The following is a 21175-nucleotide window of genomic DNA, read 5'->3' on the forward strand; positions in this document are numbered from 1 at the left end:
AGAGATACTAACTCAATTCTCTGTCACTTTTTGTCTGAAGGAGACAAAGATATTTATAAACCATTAATTCATTTGCAGAGAGCACTAAATGACCATAAAATAAACAAAATCCATCACTGAAACCCAACTAAAAATTCACAAAATGTACCAGTGAACCCATAGCTGCTGCCAACAGAATGGAGCCTGGAGCACAGGGTTTGGACCTTGACTCACCTGTGTGTGTCGGTGATTTGGGTAGAAACAGAGTTTCCACACTCCTGGCAGCCTTGTTACCTGGTAGAAGACATGAGGCTCTTAGGGCAAGTTCCACATCCTGAGTTACAGCACCACACTGCTAAGCCTAAACCAGATAAAGAAAGGAACTTACTCACGTTACTGTAATAGTGAAACTACCTCTGAGCTGGCTGGAACTCACTGAAGGGACTGCCAGAGTCTGCAGGAGCTTTTATAGATCATAGCTGATCATGTTATCACAGGATGTGATGTGATCTGTAGTCGTTAACCACAACACATATTCAGTTAGTGAATAACAGGAAATGTTTACAAAAATGATGAGTTGGTGCTAATAAACAGGAGATAAAGAGCAAGATGTTGAAGAATCACGGTTTTTTTTTTTTCGCCTCCCACTCACATCTGACACGTGACTGATACTTGTTATGTAGGCCAGGCTGGCTTCAGATCTGCGGCAACCTTCCTGCCTCTGCCTCCCAGTGATCGCACAACCTGCACATCTTTCCACAGCTCTTTATTTGCACTAATCTAGGCCAAATTTGCATATGACCTTTGTCCTATAGAACAACTCTGTCCTAAATAGCTTCTTGTTCTTTTTCTCTCTCTCCATTCCTCCCTCCTTCCCTCCCTCCCTTTCTCTCTTTCACAATTAGGTTTCTTCAGAAACACCAGAAGGAGCTAAAGCAAAAATATTATTTTATTATATTACCAATCTTATTTCTTCTTCTTTTTTTTTTCGAGATTGGATTTCTCTGTATAACAGCCCTAGTTGTCCTCAAACTCACAGAGATCTGCCTGCCTCTGCCTCCCAAATGCTGGGATTTAAGGCATGCATCACCACCCCCAGCAATATTACCAATCTCTTAAAAAATATTTTGGGTGAGTGGCATGACTCAGTCAGTAAAATGACCTATAGCCAAGCCTGACGTAAGTCTGATTCCCAGGGCCCATATGGTGAAGGAGAGAATCAACTATTACAAGCTGTTCTCTTCCCTTCACACACACACACACACACACACACACACACACATTATGGCTCTCACGTGTGCACACACATAGGTAAACAAATGCAATAATTTTTAAATGTTTGTATAGCTCCTGGTTGCTTTCCAAAGCATCTATGCTATAGAGCGTGGGAATGAGACCCTTTATCATCTGACTCACCTCACTTTAGCCAGTCTCTACAGCCCAGTTCTGCTGACAAGCAGTTACTACTCCCAGTCCATGTCTGTTTCCACACCCAGCCATGACATATGGTTTTCCTTCGGCTTCAAAGGCCTTCCTTCCATCTTGATAAGTCCTGATGTCTGAATATTGGAATTTTAACAATTCTACTGCCTTAGAACAGCTCCTACTGATAATGGCATAATACCACAGATTGGACAACCCTTATATGGAAAATAGGTCCATTTTGGGTTCATGGATCTGAAATCCAAGGCCAGGAATCCGCAGTTGATGATAGTCTTCTTTCTGGTAGAACCAACGGCAATACCAAGTATAATGGATAACTAGGGTTGCCAAATTTGACTGTTTTGAAAAATGCCTAAAAATTTGCTAATTCACTCGTCAAGGTATGTCTGTGATGGTATTTCCCTATTATCAAAGGGAGAAGAACATGGGCAGTTGCGTCCTGTTGTTTTGGGTTTTTGATCGATAAAAAGGAGGCAAATGAGAGAATTGCCAGCTGAGGGATTCTACTCTATTTTCTGCCATCCATGGTGGGTGATACTCTGCCACCTCTTCTCCACCATGGTGCTCTAAAACTATATTTATCCTGTTGCCATCCATTGTGTACCCCAAGGCCAGGTCACTTGAACTCCTCTATTCTTTCTTTTTCCTTTTATAGCCTGTACCACACCAATCGGCATGTTTCCTTATACGGCATGTACCACACCAATCAACATGTTTCCTTATTTTTTGCCTTAGTCACTAGACCAGAAGCTCCTGTTAGAACCATGTGCCCTGTGTTTCTTCTACATGGTAAGAGATAACAAAGGGTTTCAGTAGTGGATAGGCATCTATTGTTCCTACAGGCAGTATCGGGTGCACTGTGAATATTCGGTAAACCCTTGTGAAGTTAATAAGCTTACCTAATGTTTAAAACTGAACAATATGAAGAGTTGGCAAAACATAACTCACTGTCCTGAGGTAGAAACAAGACAAACATACATGAAGAATTAGAAGGAGCTAACAATGTGGAGGGGAGAGAATGAAATAGTGATTGGTTTTTAAGCAAATTGGTTTCACCTCATACAATCTAGCATAAATAGTAGCACCTGCTAGGCAACCACCCTGAGGGTCTGTATATTCCATAACCACCCATTCTTTCTCAAAACCAAGGGGAGCTCCTCAACAGAGCCTACAGAGAAAGACACATACTGAAATTAGCTTACTACTGTCTAGATAACTGATTGGAATGGCGTCCAGTTTCCAAGATCATGAGACAGGTTCTCCAACGTAAAATCCATACACACAAGCATCATGGCTCCTGCACAATGCCTTGTGTATAAATAAGCCCGGAGACTGTGGACAAGTGTCAGCACCTGTTCTTTGCATAGTCTAGTTCTAAGAGGCAAGACAAATTGTTAGAACACAGACTTCGTCGTATTTTAGTTAAATCTAAGAATTGTCTGTAATATGATCACTCAGATGAAAAGCAGACAAAAAGAAAGCATTTTTTGCTTGTTTTCATTGATTGACTATGAAAAGTGTTGCCTAATAACTGGATTCTAATCCCTCTTCTGGGATTTTCATCCACTGCTTTTCTAACTGTATCAAATGCAAATCCAGCATGTTTAGTCCCTGCTTTAAACTTTCTTCCAATTCTGGATATATACTCCCTTCTTACAAGTGAAGCAGCAGGGTCCTCAGCAAATATGAACTCAGGAAGTGTACCTACAAAACAGAATGGAGTGTGGGAATGGAGAGCTGAGGGGACGAGCCATCCAGAGTGTGATTTTTCAAGAAGCCCCAACTGGGCGCAAATTGCTTCATGAATGAGGTCCTATCTTAACAGGGAGAAGCCAGGCTGTTGTGCTCCAGAGTCTATCAGATCTTAGAATCAGCATTTCAAAGGGGGAACGTGGAAAGTCTAGTCTAGAGATCACAGTCTTCTATTTTCACTTGGTCACAGTGGATGACAGCAGGCTTAAGTGACAGTACAGTTAGTTAATCCCTTCTCAGGCATCTTTTAGACTCTCCCTTGGGCTTTGATTGGTGTTTCTGCCAGGGTCAGATGCTGGTCAAGCCATCCTGCCTAAGGAGACTGGCTCCCTAGCAGTCAAGTTTAATAAAACATGAGAAGTCTGAGCACTGCACCAACAGGCTATTAAGGGCACAGACTATTCCTGCCTGGCCCCACTGAGGTATCAACCCCTGCCCATCCCTTAGTGACTTTCTCACCTGGCTTATTGAGTTGCAATTCCACTGAGTTTCAAACAGCACCTCACCGCCTCTATGAAGCAGTCCCTGATCCTCATAGGCTTCTGAACTCCTTTCTTTCTATAACTCAAAGTACTTGCTCTTTTGACTGGGTTGTATTTTGATTCTTCATTTCGAGATCTTTTACCTTTGGCCTTGGATGAAGTGATTTAGTCAGCTGTAAGTCAGTTGGTCGGCTGTCTTATCTCCCCAGTGGGAACTAAACAGGTTCTAGCTCACCTCACTGAACTCTCTACAGTGCCTACCCAGGCTGCTGTGTAGCCCAGGCTTTGTGAACCTGCATGGACTCAGTGATTTGATGAGCACAGATGCTCCTGGGGCCTGGGTTGGGATTTTGTGATCCTGGCTCTGTCTTCCCAGAAATCCCCATTGGATTTCCTTTTCAGTGACTCTCATTATTATTCAGACCACAGTCCTCTTTTGTGGAAAAAAAAAAAAAGACAGCTTCGAGAGATTTAGCCACTTCACATTTTAAAACCAGTTGAAAGCCTTAAAAGCATATATTTTTAGAGAATTCATTACAAATTACTTGCAAATGAAGGCCCTAACTTTTTCCCACAGAGAGCCCTTGTTCTTTTTCTGGTATCACTCAGACCTTATAGCAACACCACTACTCTGCCCGTAGAAACCAGACAGTGCAGGGAAGACAATGTGAGACAACAATTCTCCCATATCAAGCCAATTCAACTTACACGGGACTCTGTTCTGGTGCTAGAAATGACTCTGGTTGCTAAATACAGACCGCATTGTCCGGAGAATATCATTTTCTTTGTCTCTGAAGCTCTCAGGCAGAAGGGCTTCAAAATGTTAGAGCCTCTTGTGTGTGTGAACTTAGGGAAAGAGGAGGACACTCAAGCCACTTGGTTTATAATTAATTACTTCTTTAGGGATGACTTTGCCTTGTAATTGCAGTATTTATCTCTATGCATCTATTATTTCTGATTGTTTCTGTCTTATATGCTCTAGTTAGGAGCAAGAATTAGATGCAAAATATAAAACTGATCTCAATTATGTGGCCCTAAGTATGCAATCTCGACTCCATAAGTGTAAGACAAGATAGACTATATTGCCATTAATACAGGTTAAGATCTGTTGAACGCACGCTGTGAGCCAGGCACCCTGCACAGCTCTTTATAGACAATGACTCATTTAACGCTGTAGCAATTTTCCTAGATAGGTAATACCATTATCTCTGTTTAACGAATACAGAAATTTAGACTCAGAGAAGCTGAGTTGATTCTCAAAGATCAGATAGCTAGCACATAGAGAAGCTGCAAAGGGATGCTTAAAGAACCCTAGTTCTGTACTTAGGGTCAGCACTTCTCTTCCAAGCCCTGGTCTTGTTGCCCAGGAGATCAAAAGAAACCACAAACTTCATAGAGCCTGTTTCCTGTATGGGTCAGGTGCGCTACTTTGTACAATTTAACATTTGTTTATTTGCTCATTTTAGAGCAACTTGTGTTTTACTGTTTTATGTTTTGCTTGGAAGAACTGCTGGTAACTCTCAGAGAAAAGAGGTATAGTACATAAACTTTAGACCCCGTTCCTAAGCCACTGCTCTGCAGGCTTTAACTGCATTAACCCATTTAGTCTGTACCAGGCTACGAGGCCGATACTCTTCCTCCTGTACCAATTTCATACCCAAGGAGGTTATTTGATCCCAAGAAATTACATTTAACCGTGTCAGGTAGATTGGAATCTGAGTCGTCTGGCTCCAGGATATATGCTTTTAATCACTATGCCATACAAGATAGTAATCTCAATTTCTTCTTCAATGCAGGTATTTCAGAATGGATTTTTACATAGGTTCTTACTTTCCTTACTGCATTACCTTGTAGATCTTGTTTTAAATTTTTATTTAAGTCACAGATCCTTATTTTTTTAAGAAATTGTATAAGCTTTATTATAAATATTTGCAAATAAAAAACAAACATCTTTTAACAGCTAGGTATGTGATTTATTGAATACTCCTTTTAAGGCCATAGATATTAAATCAAATGTAATTTTTCCCTCCATGAGCAATACTGAAAGATGAGTTCTTCCTTTCATTTTCAACTTGTACTACTTTCAATGTGAAGAGTAGCTAAATTTGCTATCCCCAAACATGCTAGTTTGGTATAACGAGTACTCTTACCAAGAATGAGTTCTCTAACCAAGAATGAGTACTCTAACCAAGAGTTAGTAAAGATCAATTATAAATAAAAAAAATATTATCTTCCCTTCATCTTGCCAAAACGTAGGAAATAAATGTATGAAGGTGCCCATCCTTCCCTTTCTCACCAAGTTCCTCGCCAGAGAAAATTTTAGATCCTTGCCAGTGTAAATCAGAAACAAGAAATATTCTGCATGGCAGGCTTCACTACGCAGGCTCATCTTCCATCAGGATACAAACGTTTGTCTTCCCACGGCCCCTTCACCCTTTTCTATTCTCTTACATTTCTCCGAAAATGTAGTCCTCATTGGCTAAAACACTGTGGAATTCCTACTTCAAACCAAAGCTTTCAAATCGTTCATCTCTGTGCCTCTCTTCTTGTATGTAAGGCACAGATGTGCTCAAAACTTCTACTGACTTCTCTTCCTTTAATCTATGTTTTGCTAGAGCCCAGCTAACACCCTAGAAAGGAAGAAGGAAAACATTCTTGTTTTTCTTCCTCTGTACATGCAACAATATAATTATGCCTGAACCCAGGAAGAAAGTTAGCAATATCGTTATTAATGATGTTATGATTTTAGAACACATTCTGTGCTAAGAATTAGAGCAGGTGACAGATTTGAGGAAATCGACACAAATACGGGATAACCAGAGTAATTGTAGTGAGCACTAGGTCCCAGATTGGCTAATTTTATTTTGTTTATATCATAGAAACAGACTTAAGTCACAGGGGCTGAAAAGACTGGCAAGTAAGTCCCTCACCTTCAAAAAATAGAATAAATAATTTAAGAAAAAAACCTCAGTAGAATGTAACTTTTCAAATAAGTTCTATATTCTTTTCTAAGGAGGTACTAACATGGGGAGAAAAAAAAATGTCAGTCAGTAGGAGTTTTACCGCAAAATCAGTGAGGTATAAACTAACACATATCTAAAAGAACTTCTAACAATCAACACATTACCCCAAAGATTTATGCCAAAAAACAAAAAGACCCAAAAGGCAAACAGATTCACTTTTTAATGTGACTTCTACTATTTACTAAAAAAATATGTAGAAGGAGACCACTCATCATTCAGAACCAAATTAAGCTTCCCCAAGTTCCACACACAGTACAGTGGATTGCTGGAGACAGAGGAAGACCCCTTCCGGGCCAGCCTGCTCTCCATTAATGTAAGGAGCTATTGTGACCACATTTAAACAAATAAATAGAAGAAAATGCAGGTATATGTAAGTATAAGATTTGAAATCGAGGTAGTGATATGCAAGGTGAAGAGAAATGATGCTGGCATGGAAAAGGATATAGATGCATAAAGACTTATGGATCATATATGGTTATGAAGATAGACAGGCATATATGTGTATGTATACATAGATGATAGACAGACAGAATACGTGATATATAGATATAGAAATGTGGAGGAAGATTACAATAAGCATGCACTTAATAGATTTTATGCAATATTCTTTAAGAATACTAGGTCTAGGAAAATGATACTATACTACTGCCCAGACGAAAACACATCCATAAAACACATCTTTGATTTAAGAGTTTAGTCCCAATATATAGAATAAATCTACAGAAACCTTTATGAAAGAAATTTTTCTTATATATTAATCCAATAGGTAAAATGTTTATAGTTTATACATTTTTACATTTTCTACTAATGTGTTGCTGTATTTTATAAAAGAAAAAGTCTCTGATGGATTAGACTTTTTGTTTTCTCTTATTGCTTGAGATATACACAAGAAAACTACATTTAGTCTTAGGGATGTGATGAATTCTTTGCCTCTTAGTGGTTTTATAAACCTACATGCTTAGTTAGACTATCATTCATCATTTTAGATTTTTAGTTGCCACTCTAAGTGAGAACAAAGAGAAAGGAAAGTTGATGGGGATTAGACCACCCTCCTAATCCTTGTAATAAGCTGGAGGAGCCATATAATTCTGCAGTCATGGGTAGCCAGTAGTTTTCCCATTTGCGCCAGAGTTCTGAGATTATTTTTCTCACATCTGCACACTGTCCCTCAGCCTATGGATTGTATCTAGTCATTTACAGAGTTTGCAACGGTCCCTCCCCCTTAGCCTCTAGGCTGAAGCTGCCTCTATGGTGACAAAGCAAGGGGTACATGGGGTCCCCTCTCAGGCTTTCAGGAATGAAGTGGAAGCAGTCAAGTGGTCCAGTCTCATCCTGCTTCAGTGGCATCTTTTTCCTATAGCTGTGCTGGGCAAAGCTAGCTTCCAGCGGGATTTGTTTTTGCAGAAGGTACATAGGGTATAAAGGACTAAAAACACTTCTGCAAAGAAGAAAAACAAGTTGAAATCTTCAGGCACCCCTCCCATGTTTACAGCTTATCTCCAAACCACAAAAGTACATTCTCAGGGTTGTATGTTTCACACCCTGCAAGGAGAGAAAAGAGTTGTTAACTCAATGCACTTATTTGGTCTAGCCTTCAATTTTCTTCAGAAAATTGTCCACTGATAGAAATCATATACCTTGGCCCCCACACAATGCCCCTGTTTCCACCATCTCTTGAGATAGCTCAGATCAGCAGCATCTCTAACCCCAAAATCCCAGATGTCTGAGCCACCTCAATTTCCACTCACTTGATAGCAGCAAATAAAAGTGATTCCCTTCCTCTCATCTTTGTATTTTTTTTAAAGACATTTATTTTTTTTATCAGAACAGAGCTCTTTAGACTCCTGAGTAGTCCTTCCTCTTAAGTCTCCTTCACGTCTGCACAGGTTGGAGGGTTTAAAATGTACTAATGTGCTGTTCAGTGTTAGAGCATGTGTGTTTAGTATGAAGTTCGGTGTTACAGAGCCTGTGCAGGACAGGCTCTTGGAACAGAAGTGAGTTTGGCAACGCATCCTTCATCCTCGGGGTACTGAATACAACATCTGGAAGACAAAGTTAGCATGGTTCCTACATGACTTTTCCCCTGATCTGTAGCCCACCTGGCCACTCCAATAGGAAGCACCTGGGAATGTTTGTACTTGTAAGCAGACCTACTAAAATGGGCACCTGTTAGCACAAACCGAGGCTAGGATACTCCTTAGATCCTTGTTTCTCACAGTAAAAGTAGTTTGATGGTTAAAATAAAAACAATAAAAAAATAGAGTCCTAAATCTATCCCTATTTTAAAATGTAAGAAAAAATAGATGAACGACTGTTATTTTTCAAGTGCATTTAAAAGGGAAGGAAGGATTTAAAAACGCTCATTACATACACACACACACATACACACTCACACACACTCACACACACATACACACACTCACACACACATACACACACACACACACAAGCATACACATACCAGATACATGAATAGAGATAAGTACAGTGAATATATAGAATTAAGAGACAATGGAAATATGCCCATTATCACATTTATAGTGACTATCCTGGTAGTTTCTAATTAAAAAGGATCTCTTCTAAATTTCAAAATAAAATGTAATAATTTTTTTTTTTTTTTGATTTTCGAGACAGGGTTTCTCCGTAGCTTTTGGTTCCTATCCTGGAACTAGCTCTTGTAGACCAGGCTGTTTTTCGCACGCCTTTAATCCCAGCACTCGGGAGACAGAGGCTGGCAGATCTCTGTGAGTTCGAGGCCACCCTGGTCTACAAGAGCTAGTTCCAGGAAAGTTTTTTATTCTTAAAGGCAGGGCCGGTGGGCCGGCACGTGGCGGGTCCAGGAAGACCCAAGCAGCTGCAGTTTCGGCCCCTGCCATTCGGTGAGCAAGCAGAGCCAGCCCATTCTTTTTTTTTTTATTAAAGATTTCTGTCTCCTCCCCGCCACTGCCTCCCATTTCCCTCCCCCTCCCCCAGTCAACTCCCCCTCTCTCATCAGCCTGAAGAGCAGTCAGGGTTCCCTGTCCTGTGGGGAATCCAAGGACCTCCCACCTCCTTCCAGGTCTAGTAAGGTGAGCATCCAAACTGCCTAGGCTCCCACAAAGCCAGTTCGTGCAGTAGGATCAAAACCCAGTGCCATTGTTCTTGACTTCTCAGCAGTCCTCATTGTCTGCTATGTTCAGCGAGTCCGGTTTTATCCCATGCTTTTTCAGTCCCAGTCCAGCTGGCCTTGGTGAGTTCCCGATAGAACATCCCCATTGTCTCAGTGTGTGGGTGCACCCCTCGCGGTCCTGAGTTCCTTGCTCGTGCTCTCTCTCCTTCTGCTCCTGATTTGGACCTTGGTGTTTCAGTCCGGTGCTCCAATGTGGACTCTAGATGCCTTTCAATGGAAGAATGGATGAAGAAAGTATGGAATATATACATATTAGAGTACTACTCAGCAGTAAAAAGCAATGACTTCTTGAATTTTGCATGCAAATGGACGGAAATAGAAAACACTATCCTGAGTAAGGTAAGCCAGACCCCAAAAGAGGAACATGGGATGTACTCACTCATAATTGGTTTCTAGCCATAAACAAAGGATATTGAGCCTATAATTCATGATCCTAGAGAAGCTAAATAAGAAGGTAAACCCAAAGAAAAACATATAGTCATCCTCCTGGATATTAATCTTCATCAGGCGATGAAAGGAGACAGAGACAGAGACAGAGACCCACATTGGAGCACCGGACTGAAACCCCAAGGTCCAAATGAGGAGCAGAAGGAGAGAGAGCACGAGCAAGGAACTCAGGACTGCGAGGGGTGCACCCACACACTGAGACAATGGGGATGTTCTATCAGGAACTCACCAAGGCCAGCTGGACTGGGTTTGAAAAAGCATGGGATAAAACCGGCCAGCCCATTCTTAAGGGCAGGGCCGGCCTGCAGCGGTCCGGGTAGAGCCAAACAGCTGCAGGTTTCCCAACAGCAGGGGGCCACCCATAAACAGAAAAAATAGCCATAAAGCATTTATTAAGGGAGAGAGGGAGGGACAGAGAGAGAGAGAGAGAGAGAGAGAGGGAGGGAGGGAGGGAGGGAGGGAAGAAGGAAGGAAGGAAGGAAGGAAGGAAGGAAGGAAGGAAGGAAGGAAGGAAGGAAGGAAGGAAGGAAGGAAGGAAGGAAGGAAGAGAGAAGGAAACAAGAAAAGAGGGAGAGACAAAGATGCCTGTGCGCACCAGAAGGAGAGCAGGAAGAAGAGAGAAGTCTTCAGGCGAGGCGAGTGGTCAGAGGTCGCTGGGAGTGGAAAGGGCGGGGACTGAAAGAATAACAAAGTTTACCCTAAAGAGATCTAGAGATACGCTTTATGTAACAAAATGAAATGTCCTGAAAGCATGGTGTAGTAATATTGAATAAGTAATTAACCAACAAAAATGTATAAGATTCCCACCATCACTATGAATACTGTTACAATATTCCTATCCTGCCTAAAACATGTAGGAAATAAAAATCTTCGAAGATATAAAAAGAGGGAAGATGATGGCACAAGACCACGAATACTGAAAAGATAATTATAAAATAAATAACTTTTCAAAAATTATAGTATTGATAAAAGTATATGGGAAACAATTAGTAAAGATAATACATTTTCATTTGATCATTTTCTCTAACACTGAGATATGTGCGAATAAATAAAATTCATAAATGAGAAACTCGGGGAGTTCCTTGCAAGGCATGGCATTAACTATTTTATTTTGTCCACTATGACTGAAAGCAACTCCTCATTCGTTCACCTGGGAGATGGAAGCTGTGTGGGGATCATCGCTGGGTTGTGCTCATGTTAGTTACAGTTACCCTCACAGCAGGTGCCTGGTTCCTAGCTTTAAATGCACGAGAATGCAAAGCAAACGCGATCTCTAAGTTACAGGAAAGGATGGAGGAATTTCAAACAAGATTAAAGGTTTAAAAATGACTTAAAGATAAAAGTACTTGGCGTAGATCATCTCCACTCATGGAGAAGACATCAAAGCCAGAGAGCAGCTGGGTACTCGCACCAGAGTCAATACTACTGCACCAGTGGAAACAGCTTTGCCGTTGGACTTCTGGTTAATTGGAGTCAAAGCTTGGCAAGACCCTTAATGTCTGTTTTTCCCCAGCAATCCACTCAGCACCCTCTGGTGCTCAGAATGCTAGACAGAATGGAGGAAGTCCCCAGCTCAGTACCCATCCGCATTTACTTTATCTTACAGCCAACATGTATGGTATCACCTGTAATAGAATCTTATCTTCTTATTCCAGTGAGCCACCAAAAGGGCTCTGGGGGCTTCTGGGGACTCCCTGACCTGATCCTGTGGAGGTATCTCATGCCAAAGACTAGAAACTATATTCAGTAACCCACAGTTTCTTGGAACAGCGTCTAGTCGTGAGGGGTGACTTCCTCCAAACACCCAATTGTATTTTTTTATTTGGGTTACCTCAATCACTGTAATTTTTCTACTTCCATCCATTTTCCTGCAAATTTCATTACGTTTTTCTTTGCTGCTGAATAAAAAGCCTGTTGTATACGTGTACCACATTTTCATTATTCACTCATCAGCTGATGGTTATCTAGGCTGCTTCTATTTCCTACTTACCATGAAAAGAGGAGAAACGAACACAGATGCCCAGATATCCTGTTAATAGAATAGGGTTCCCATTGGACACGTGCTTGAGAGTGGAATAGCTGGGTCATATGGTAGCTTTTTATTCATTCATTCATTCATTCACTCATTCATTTTTAGGAATCCCCAGTCAGGTTTCTAAACTGGCTGCACTATTTTGCACTCTTACCTGCAGTATAGACCACTGCTGCCTTTGTTGCCATTTGTAACCCTAATAATAGCCATTCTGACTGCTGTGAGATGGTGAGAGCAATTTTTTTTGTTTACTTTTTTTGCTTTTTTTTCTTACTTTGTAGCACTGTCAGGCCTGGAACTCACTATGTTGAGCCCTCAAACACACAAAGATCCACCTGCCTCTGCCACTGAGGGACTGGGATTAAAGACATGTGTGTCCATGTCTTTTGAGAGCTATATGTTCATATATATATATATATATATATATATATATATACATACATACATACATACATATATATACTCTTCAGCTAATTGTAATAACTACCATTCACTGCAAAAAGAAATTTCTCTGATATGGGCTGAGAACCACACAAATCTACATATCTAAGGATTTAGAAGTATTTAGTACATATGAGAATTTAGAAGGCAGTTTGATAACATGTGCATCTAGTAGATTGTTTTCCTTAGGATTCATGGACTCTCTTATTTCTGCCTTTGAGAGATGTTTCTTCTGTTCAACAATTCATTTATTGATTGACTAATGTTTATTATTTAATTGTGACAGCTCTTTTTAGGCCCTAGATAGATATTACTCTCCCATCAATATATAGTTGGTAAAACCTTTTCCCATTTTTCTGACTGTCTCTGCACACTGGTGATTTTTGTTTTGTTTCGTTTGGGGTTTTTTGTTGTTTTATTTGGTTTTTGTTGTTGTTTTCCTGTGAAAAGGCATTTTAACTTCTCGTACCCATTTGTCAGTTTTCAGGGTCATTTCTTAATGGTATTGGGGTCTTTTTTCAGAAAGCCCTTCAGGTCACCTACATCTTGAAGTATTTTATCTACATTTTCCTAGTGTTGTTTCAGGACTTCTACTGTCTTTGATAAGTTTTGAATTGATTTTGTGCAGGGTGAGAGAAGTGTGCCTACTTTCATTCTTCTAGGAGGAAGTTTTCTCTGCAACATCTCTTGAAGAGGTTTTCTTCTTTCAGTGTATGTTTTTAACACCTTTGTGAAAAACTAGATGGTTGCAACTACGTGGACTTAATTCTGTGCCTTCTCTCCTATTCTATTGGTCTATATGTCTGCTATTGAACTGGTGCCATGTACGGTGATGCCCCAGCACTGGTTTCTCTACTAAGAATTGCTGTGGTTATTTTCGATGTCTGTGCTGCGATTTGAGAGGTAAGATTGGTTTGCCTAGTTCTGTGAAGAATGTCATTGGAGTTTTCTTGGAGATGGTTCTTAATCTGCAGATTTGTTCAGTAATACAAGCACTTTCACAATATTAATTATGACAAACTATGAGAATGGAATGGCATGGCATCTACTAATGTTTTTGTAATTTCTTTCTTCTGTGAGTTAAATTTTCCATTGTAAATGTTGCCAATCTCCTCAATGTTATTTTTTTCCTAGATATTTTTTGTTTAGTTCTGTTTTACTTTTTTATTTTTATTTTGCTTCGTTTTGCTTTAGTTTTGCTTAAAGCTATAGTGAATAGAATTATTACTGGATTTTTCTGGGAGTGGTTACATAATGTAAGAATTTTTCTGGTAGTTTTTATGATCCTTCAAGCATAGGACAACATTGTGGGCAAATAGGGATAATTTTAGCTCTTCCTTTTCTTTTTTTTTTATTAGTTTAACGTGTCTCACTAGCCTAACTTAGATTTTGAGAAGATCAAATAAGAACAGAGAGAGTTGAAACCCTTATCTTGCTCCTGATTCTAGTACAAATGCTTTCAGTCATTTCCTATTTAGTAAAGCAACATCTATATATTTGTGACATACAGTCTTTCTTATGTCGAAGTACGCCCCTTCTGTTTCTATGTTCTTCAGCACTTTTATCATAAAGTTGAGATTTGTTAAAGATCTTGTGACAACATTATTATGTGATTCTTGTCTCATGATCATTTTGTGTGCCCTTTAATGCTCAACATTTGCATATGTTGAGCCAGGCTGACATTTTGGAGAAGTGGGACCCACTTCTTGGGGATTCAGCTGGAAGATGAAAAGTTTCAGAAGGTATAGGTACCAGTGCCTGATGAAAAGTCTAAAGACAGCAAGGAGCCAAGCTGTGTAGAGGAACACTTTCATCTAAAGGGGCCACACACTTCTAAATGTCAAGTTGTCCCCTCTATTCTTCAGAGAATGTGTTCCAAGGAGTTCCTTGGGTGCCTAAAATCATTTATGTGTTTAATTATTGTAGAAACTTTATGTAAGTTAAATTAATGTACATTTGTCCTTTTTTACTGACTTCATTTAGGAACATGTCTAATTTCATCCATGTTTTCAGATCTACTTCATATATCCATTTCTTTTTCTAAGATTGCCATTTAGTGATCTCTACTGCATACCCTACCCATTCCCTGTCCCCTAACTTTTCTAGTTATATTTATTTTCAAGAAGCGTTCCCAGATGTCTTTCTAGATTTTTTTTCCAATCTATAGTCCTGATTCCTTGATTACAGATTACTGCCACCTACTGAAGTGAAATATCTTACAGGGTTTGCTTATGGGACAATTTAAAAGTCTGTGTTTCTGTTTAATGTTTCCAATTAGGCTAAACATGTGTCTCTCAGCACATTTATGCTCCTCACAGTATTTAGCACTGTGCCTTAGATGTAATAGTTGTGTAGTAAATATTGTTTAATTGGCAGCATACTCATAAACTTCTTAGAGGATCATTTCATTTGGCTTTACTGTCCCCCAAGGCTTAGGAAGTACCTGATGCATAGTAAACACTTAATTGTATTGCTTATAGGAGGACCAGAAAAGATTAGGTTGGGGGAGCTGAGACCACAATTTTGAATACAGAGGTCAGTTTCAGCTCTTGATCTAACTGACCTCTCAAGAGTATTTAATCCACAAGCTGTTCCTCCTCCAAACACTTCCCTAGACATCCCACATCCACCCAGTTTCCCATTTTAGTCTTTTATTGTTAGTTTTGCCTACCTGTTGTCCTTTCTCCACCTCACACATTGGAATACTGAAGAACAGCCTTCTGCTACATTCTGATTAAGAAGACACTGGTCCTCCTCTGTTGTCAAGAGACTGCTTGTTTGTTTCTGGCCTCACAGACCCAAAATAATCACATTGAAACTGTATCAATTACAACACTGATTAGCCTATTAGCTCAGGTTTCTTATTAGTTAACTCTTATATCTTGTATTAACCCATTTCTATTCATCTGTGTATTACCGCAAGGTCATGGCCTACTGGCAAGTTTCTGGCAGGCTCCAGCAGGCATCTTTCCCTTCTGGCAGCTACGTGGTGTCTCTTTGACTCTGCCTACTTTCTCTCTATATCTCTTCCAACCTGGCTATATTCTTCACTGCTATAGGCCCAAGCAGCTTCTTTATTCATTAACCAATAAAAGTCACACATTTTAGAAGAGAATCCCACATCACTCTTCTCTTCCAAGGACACTTGTTTGCCTATATGATCTCATTCATTCATGGACGGAAAAACCCACGTACTGTTGATTCTTTTGTTCACATCTTCAATCCTGATACATTTAGTAACTCCAATACTATGTTGTCCTATAACTTACTTAGTATTTCCACTGGAATTCCACAATCAGTGTCTGCTACATGAGTATATCCCAAGCTTTCTCCTTGAAACTGCACCTCCTATTACATTCTTTGCCACTTACCATGAGATTTTTCCCTTGTTCATTTGTCTCAAACTCATTTGCTGATTATTTATTATAATTATCTATCACTCCATACCTATCTGCTTCAAAATTTAATTTCTTAACAATAAAAGTTTAGTGTTTTGTATCTGCTTCTATGCGTGAACTGACTTCTGGTGGACTGTTTCTTTATTTTGTGGTATCTGAGCTCTAAACACAGGGACTCTCGTAGGTAAACACTCTGCCTCTGAGCTACAGCCCCAACCCCAGTTTCACCTTTCACTCAAGGTTCTTGTGTGATTGCAGCCCAGCATCAGCTGAGTCTTCAGATGTCCAAAGGCTCCTAGGTTTTCTATCTAAAGTGGCTCACTCCCAAGCCTCACAATTTATTCTGAAAGCCTGGCTGGAGCTGCGAACAAAAGCTCAGCAGTGGCTTCTCTGCTTGTCTTTAGATTATCAGAGCAGAGTGACTACAAAATCCCTTATTCTAAGAGTCAGTATTCCAAGAGAAGTGTTACAGGGGACAGGTGGTAGAAGTAACCAGACCAACTTAAGGTGTACACCCAGAAATGGCTGCCAAAGCAATACTTACGCTTCATTATACTGACAAAAGCAAGCCTAACACCTTGAAAGATTTGAATGTATAGAGAAATCAATTATAGCTTCTCATGAGGATATAGCAAGATAACATAGCAAAGAACCAGGTTAAATGACTTTCTTCATTGGGGGAAGCTCTGGAAAGCAGAATCGATCATCTTATTTTTGAAAATACCAGTACACCTGCCTTGGTGTCTTGAACTGGCCTTTTCCCTTTCCTCTTCCTTCCTCTTCCTGGGACATTGTTGTGCTAAAACCAGCATGTTCTGCTTCCTTGAAACTTTTAGGTCTTGGCCTTCTCACTTTTTAACTCTACTGTTAAGGTTCCTTCTCTTGTGCTCTTCCCTGATCACCTTATTTGTCAGTACATGAGAGCGACTCCCCTTGTGACCATGTACAAACTGCCTGCCTGTGACATAATTGTTCAGTTCTTGTTTGATCAAACTTTAGTCGGGGCCTTAGAATTTGGCTTTCCTTAACTTTTAACACAGACTAGACCACTAAAGTCTGAGTCATCTTCCCTGAATAGCTTATTCTGGGAGCAGACCATCCTGCAAAGGGAAAACACTGAAGCAATCTAACGAGGCCACCTGCTCCTGCTGCTTGCATACCTTCCTGTCTAGAAAACCTCCAGTTTCTTCACTTTCCTCCTCCCGTGTATGAAAAAAAAAAAAAAAAAAAAAAAAAAAAAAAAAAAAAAAAACCTTGCTCTGTCTGATTTTGAGGTTCTTAAGAGTTTTGAGATCAAAACTTTCTCCCAACTGCAACAGCCTTAAAGTTCTCATCTCAATCTGTTTAATTTGATTTGGCATCTGGAACTCTTAATTCGTTTAAACTTACGTCATTTTTTCATGTTACTTACGACTTTCTATGAGTCTATTTAGCACAACTATTTAAGTTGATGTGTTTATTACATTTTTCTCTTTCCCTTATTAGAATCTAAAACACATGGCAAAACACGCTTTCCTATTTCATCTGCTCATCTCTAATCACCTACACCACCTGTGCTAGGTGCTCAGAAAACTTGTAAATTCAGCGGATAAACCAACTCTTACCTTCAGTGTGATCAAAGCCAACACACCTAGCACATGAAAATATGGAATAAGAGATATTTGGTACGGTTCAGTCAGGATCTCATTCTCTACCCCTTAGTTAACAAAAGTCTCTGAGTGTTCCCTAAGGTAGATTCCTATTTCCATCATCTATTCCAAATGGTGACGCTCTGTTTTATTAGTTTTAGTCTTTTCTAAGTCTTTTTCCTCTCTGATTGTTCAGAGATAACAGCCAAGTAATTGCCAGACTGTTCTCCATGGTGTTATTAACTCAATGAATTTTAGGTTGCCCTTAATGGCTTCCCTGTTGGTTTGTGTTAAACTCATTTTCACTGTATGCTAGCCACTTCTCTAGTGTGTCCTTGTTGACTGATCCCTTGTCCTCAGCTACAATATTCTCTGTCAGTGTCACTTGTCCTCTCTTCCCCACTGATCAGGGTCTGTCCCCCCATGTTTTTCATACCTTCATGGGGAGCAACCATTGCTGTCTCTCCCACCTGCAGTCTTCCACATGCTATTTTACTAAAATAAGTTTTGTGCCCACATCAAGAGACAGAGAAAAAAAATTCTGAATTTATTTTTTCTTTGCAATTATTGATTAAATAATTAAATTAAAGTTTGAAATTTTGTCAAAAATTATCCAAGGGCACAGACTTTCTTTTTTTTAACTGATTTTTATTGAGCTCTACATTTTTCTCTGCTCCCTTTCCATCCTATTCCCTCCCCTTCAAACCTCCTTCAAGGTCCCCATATTCCCAACTTACTCAGGAGATCTTGTCTTTTTCTGCTTCCCATGTAGATTAGATCTGTGTATGTCTCTCTTAGGGTCCTCATTGTTATCTAAGTTCTCTGGGATTGTGATTTGTGGGCTGGTTTTCTTTGCTTTATGTTTAAAAACCACTTAGGAGTGAGTGTACATAATTGTCTTTCTGTGTCTGGGTTACCTCACTCAAAATGATGTTTTCTAGCTCCATCCATTTGCCTGCAAAATTCAAGATGCCATTTTTCTCTGCTATGTAATACTCCATTGTGTAAATATACCACATTTTCCTTATCCATTCTTTGATTGAGGGGCATTTAGGCTCTTTCTAGGTTCTGAATATAACAAACAATGCTGCTACGAACATAATTGAGCACATGTTCTTGTGGCAAGATTGAGCATCCTTTGGATATTATATCCAAAAGTGGTATTACTGGGTCTTGAGGAACGTTGTTTCCTAATTTTCTGAGAAATTGCCACACTGAGATCCAAAAGGGCTGTACCAGCTTGCACTCCCACCAGCAACACAGAAGGATTCCCTTTTCCCCACAACCTCTCCAGCATAAGTTGTCATCAGTGTTTTTGATCTTGGCCATTCTTACAGGTGTAAGATGGACTCTCAGAGTTGTTTTGATTTGCATTCCTTGATGACTGAGGATGTTGAACATTTCCTTAAGTGTCTTTTACTCATTTTAGATTCCTCTGTTGAGAGTTCTCTGTTTAGGTCTGTACTCCTTTTTTTACTGGATTATGTGTTCTTTTGGTGACCAATTTCTTGAGTTCTTTGTATATTTTGGAAATCAGACCTTTGTCTTTGATCTTTTCCCATTCTGTAGGCTGTCATTTTTTCTTGTTGACCGTGTCCTTTGCTTTACAGAAGCTTTTCAGTTTCAGGAGGTCCCATTTATTGTTTCTCTCCGTGTCTGTGCTGCTGGGGTTCTATTTAGGAAGTGGATTCCTGGGGCACGGGCTTTCTATCCCAGCATTTTTCCATCCCTCACACAGAGAGGAAGTCTTCCCTTACATTTGTAAAAACAAAAATTCCATTGTAAATGTAGCCAAAGCCTAATTCTATATTTTATTTCTCCTTATCTTGTTTTCCAAATTTTAGGCCTGGAAACAAGGTGGATAGCAGAAGAAAGAGCCTCAAATCCAAGTCAAGAGGATCAGTTGGCATCTGAGCCTCATGGGGAACATGCAAGTCAGTTTTGTGTCTAACCCAGAGAATAATAATGTGGACTATGCAACAACATCAACAAACTTCACAGTAAACTTCTAACCAACTACAGAGCTAGATGTTAATTTCCAATGCGAATATACTGTTATACAATCGGCACTTTAAAATTCCATTCTCCTAAGTTTACAGATAAATTATATAGATTTTCTTAATGACTACGAACCACACATAGAATCATGAATTCATGAAAATAACAAAAAACACTTTGGGGAGAAAGGGGAAAACGAGTATGGACTTCTCCTAGCTGACACAGAAAATTCAATACGAGGCTGAAAGAATGGTGAGCTTTAGATGCCAAGGGATATTTGAGAAGGATGCGAGAATGATTATTGTTTTTATTTTTGCCATAACTAGGGTGAGGATTAGGGTTGACGCTACTGATTTCTAGCTTATAGCAGTCAAAAAGAATGTGAAATACCCTACACAGTGTAGGACAGGACTCATAATAAAGAATTTTCGAGCCCAATATGCTAATACTGCAAATATTTAGAAATTTTGAGCAGAGAGTATAAAAATGGTGCTGTAGATATGGAACTAACAGAGAAATCATGTAGCACGCTGGAAAGTCTTAGCAGAGACTTTGACATATGGAAAATATGTCATAAAATAAAGATGTCTAGTTGTGGGTTTTTATATATAAACATGTATATATGTGCATATTACAAAACAATAATAACTAGAAAAAGAGGAGGATATGAATTTAAGAGAGAACTATGATGGAAACACTGGAGAAGGTGAAAGAGGACTGGGAGGGTGGAGATGATGGTATATTTGTATATGAAATCTTCAAAGAAAAGTCCCACCAGTTTGATAGATCATTTAATAAAGACTAGCCAATGAACAAATAGATTGAAAGGAGTAGAGCTACATATTTTACACAAAAACAGATTCAATACTTTGATAAAATAAACTCAAAAGTGCAAGGTGAAACTGCTTAGCCTTGAATGGAGAAGCTTCTAAATGGAGAAGCATCTAGAGATGCTGATGCCATGCACAGTTTTAAGATCCATTTCTGCTCCCTGTTACTGAGCTCCAGTTAGTGGGAAGAGGGGATGGAGAGCAATACTCGCATTGCCCAGTGGACAGCAAGTGTCAGTCCCTGGGAGGCTGGCTTATTCCTGCAGAAAATAAAAGACCACATTAAATGAGATTCTGAATAAAAAAATAACAAGTAAGTAAATGTATTAATTAAATTATTTTTTTTTAAAAATCAGTGCTTATTTCATTACTTAGTCTGTGTTTTCCAAATAAAGACAGGTGTCTGGTCCACTCATATGTTTCTTTCTCTGCTTGGGACTAGGAAACTATGTTCTGGAGTTTGTGCCTACTTAGAGTCTCTCTTGAAGACAAAAATAAATTCACCCATCTCAGTTATTTTCTAAGACAATGGTTTCCTTTGATAAGACTACTA

The 21175-nt window shown here is 39.5% G+C and overlaps 1 long non-coding RNA gene across 1 annotated transcript in view; it reads left to right on the forward strand.

The window, feature by feature from the left end:
* Positions 1-20974, forward strand: part of LOC142843490 (uncharacterized) — a 33083-nt gene extending 12109 nt beyond the window's left edge. Inside the window, exon 2 of the long non-coding RNA XR_012909633.1 lies at positions 19639-20974. This is a non-coding gene — a long non-coding RNA (uncharacterized LOC142843490). The remainder of the gene's footprint in view (positions 1-19638) is intronic.
* Positions 20975-21175: the final 201 nt, after the last annotated feature.

Source organism: Microtus pennsylvanicus, chromosome 2 (assembly GCF_037038515.1).
Source record: "Microtus pennsylvanicus isolate mMicPen1 chromosome 2, mMicPen1.hap1, whole genome shotgun sequence".
Taxonomy (NCBI): Eukaryota; Metazoa; Chordata; class Mammalia; order Rodentia; family Cricetidae; genus Microtus; species Microtus pennsylvanicus.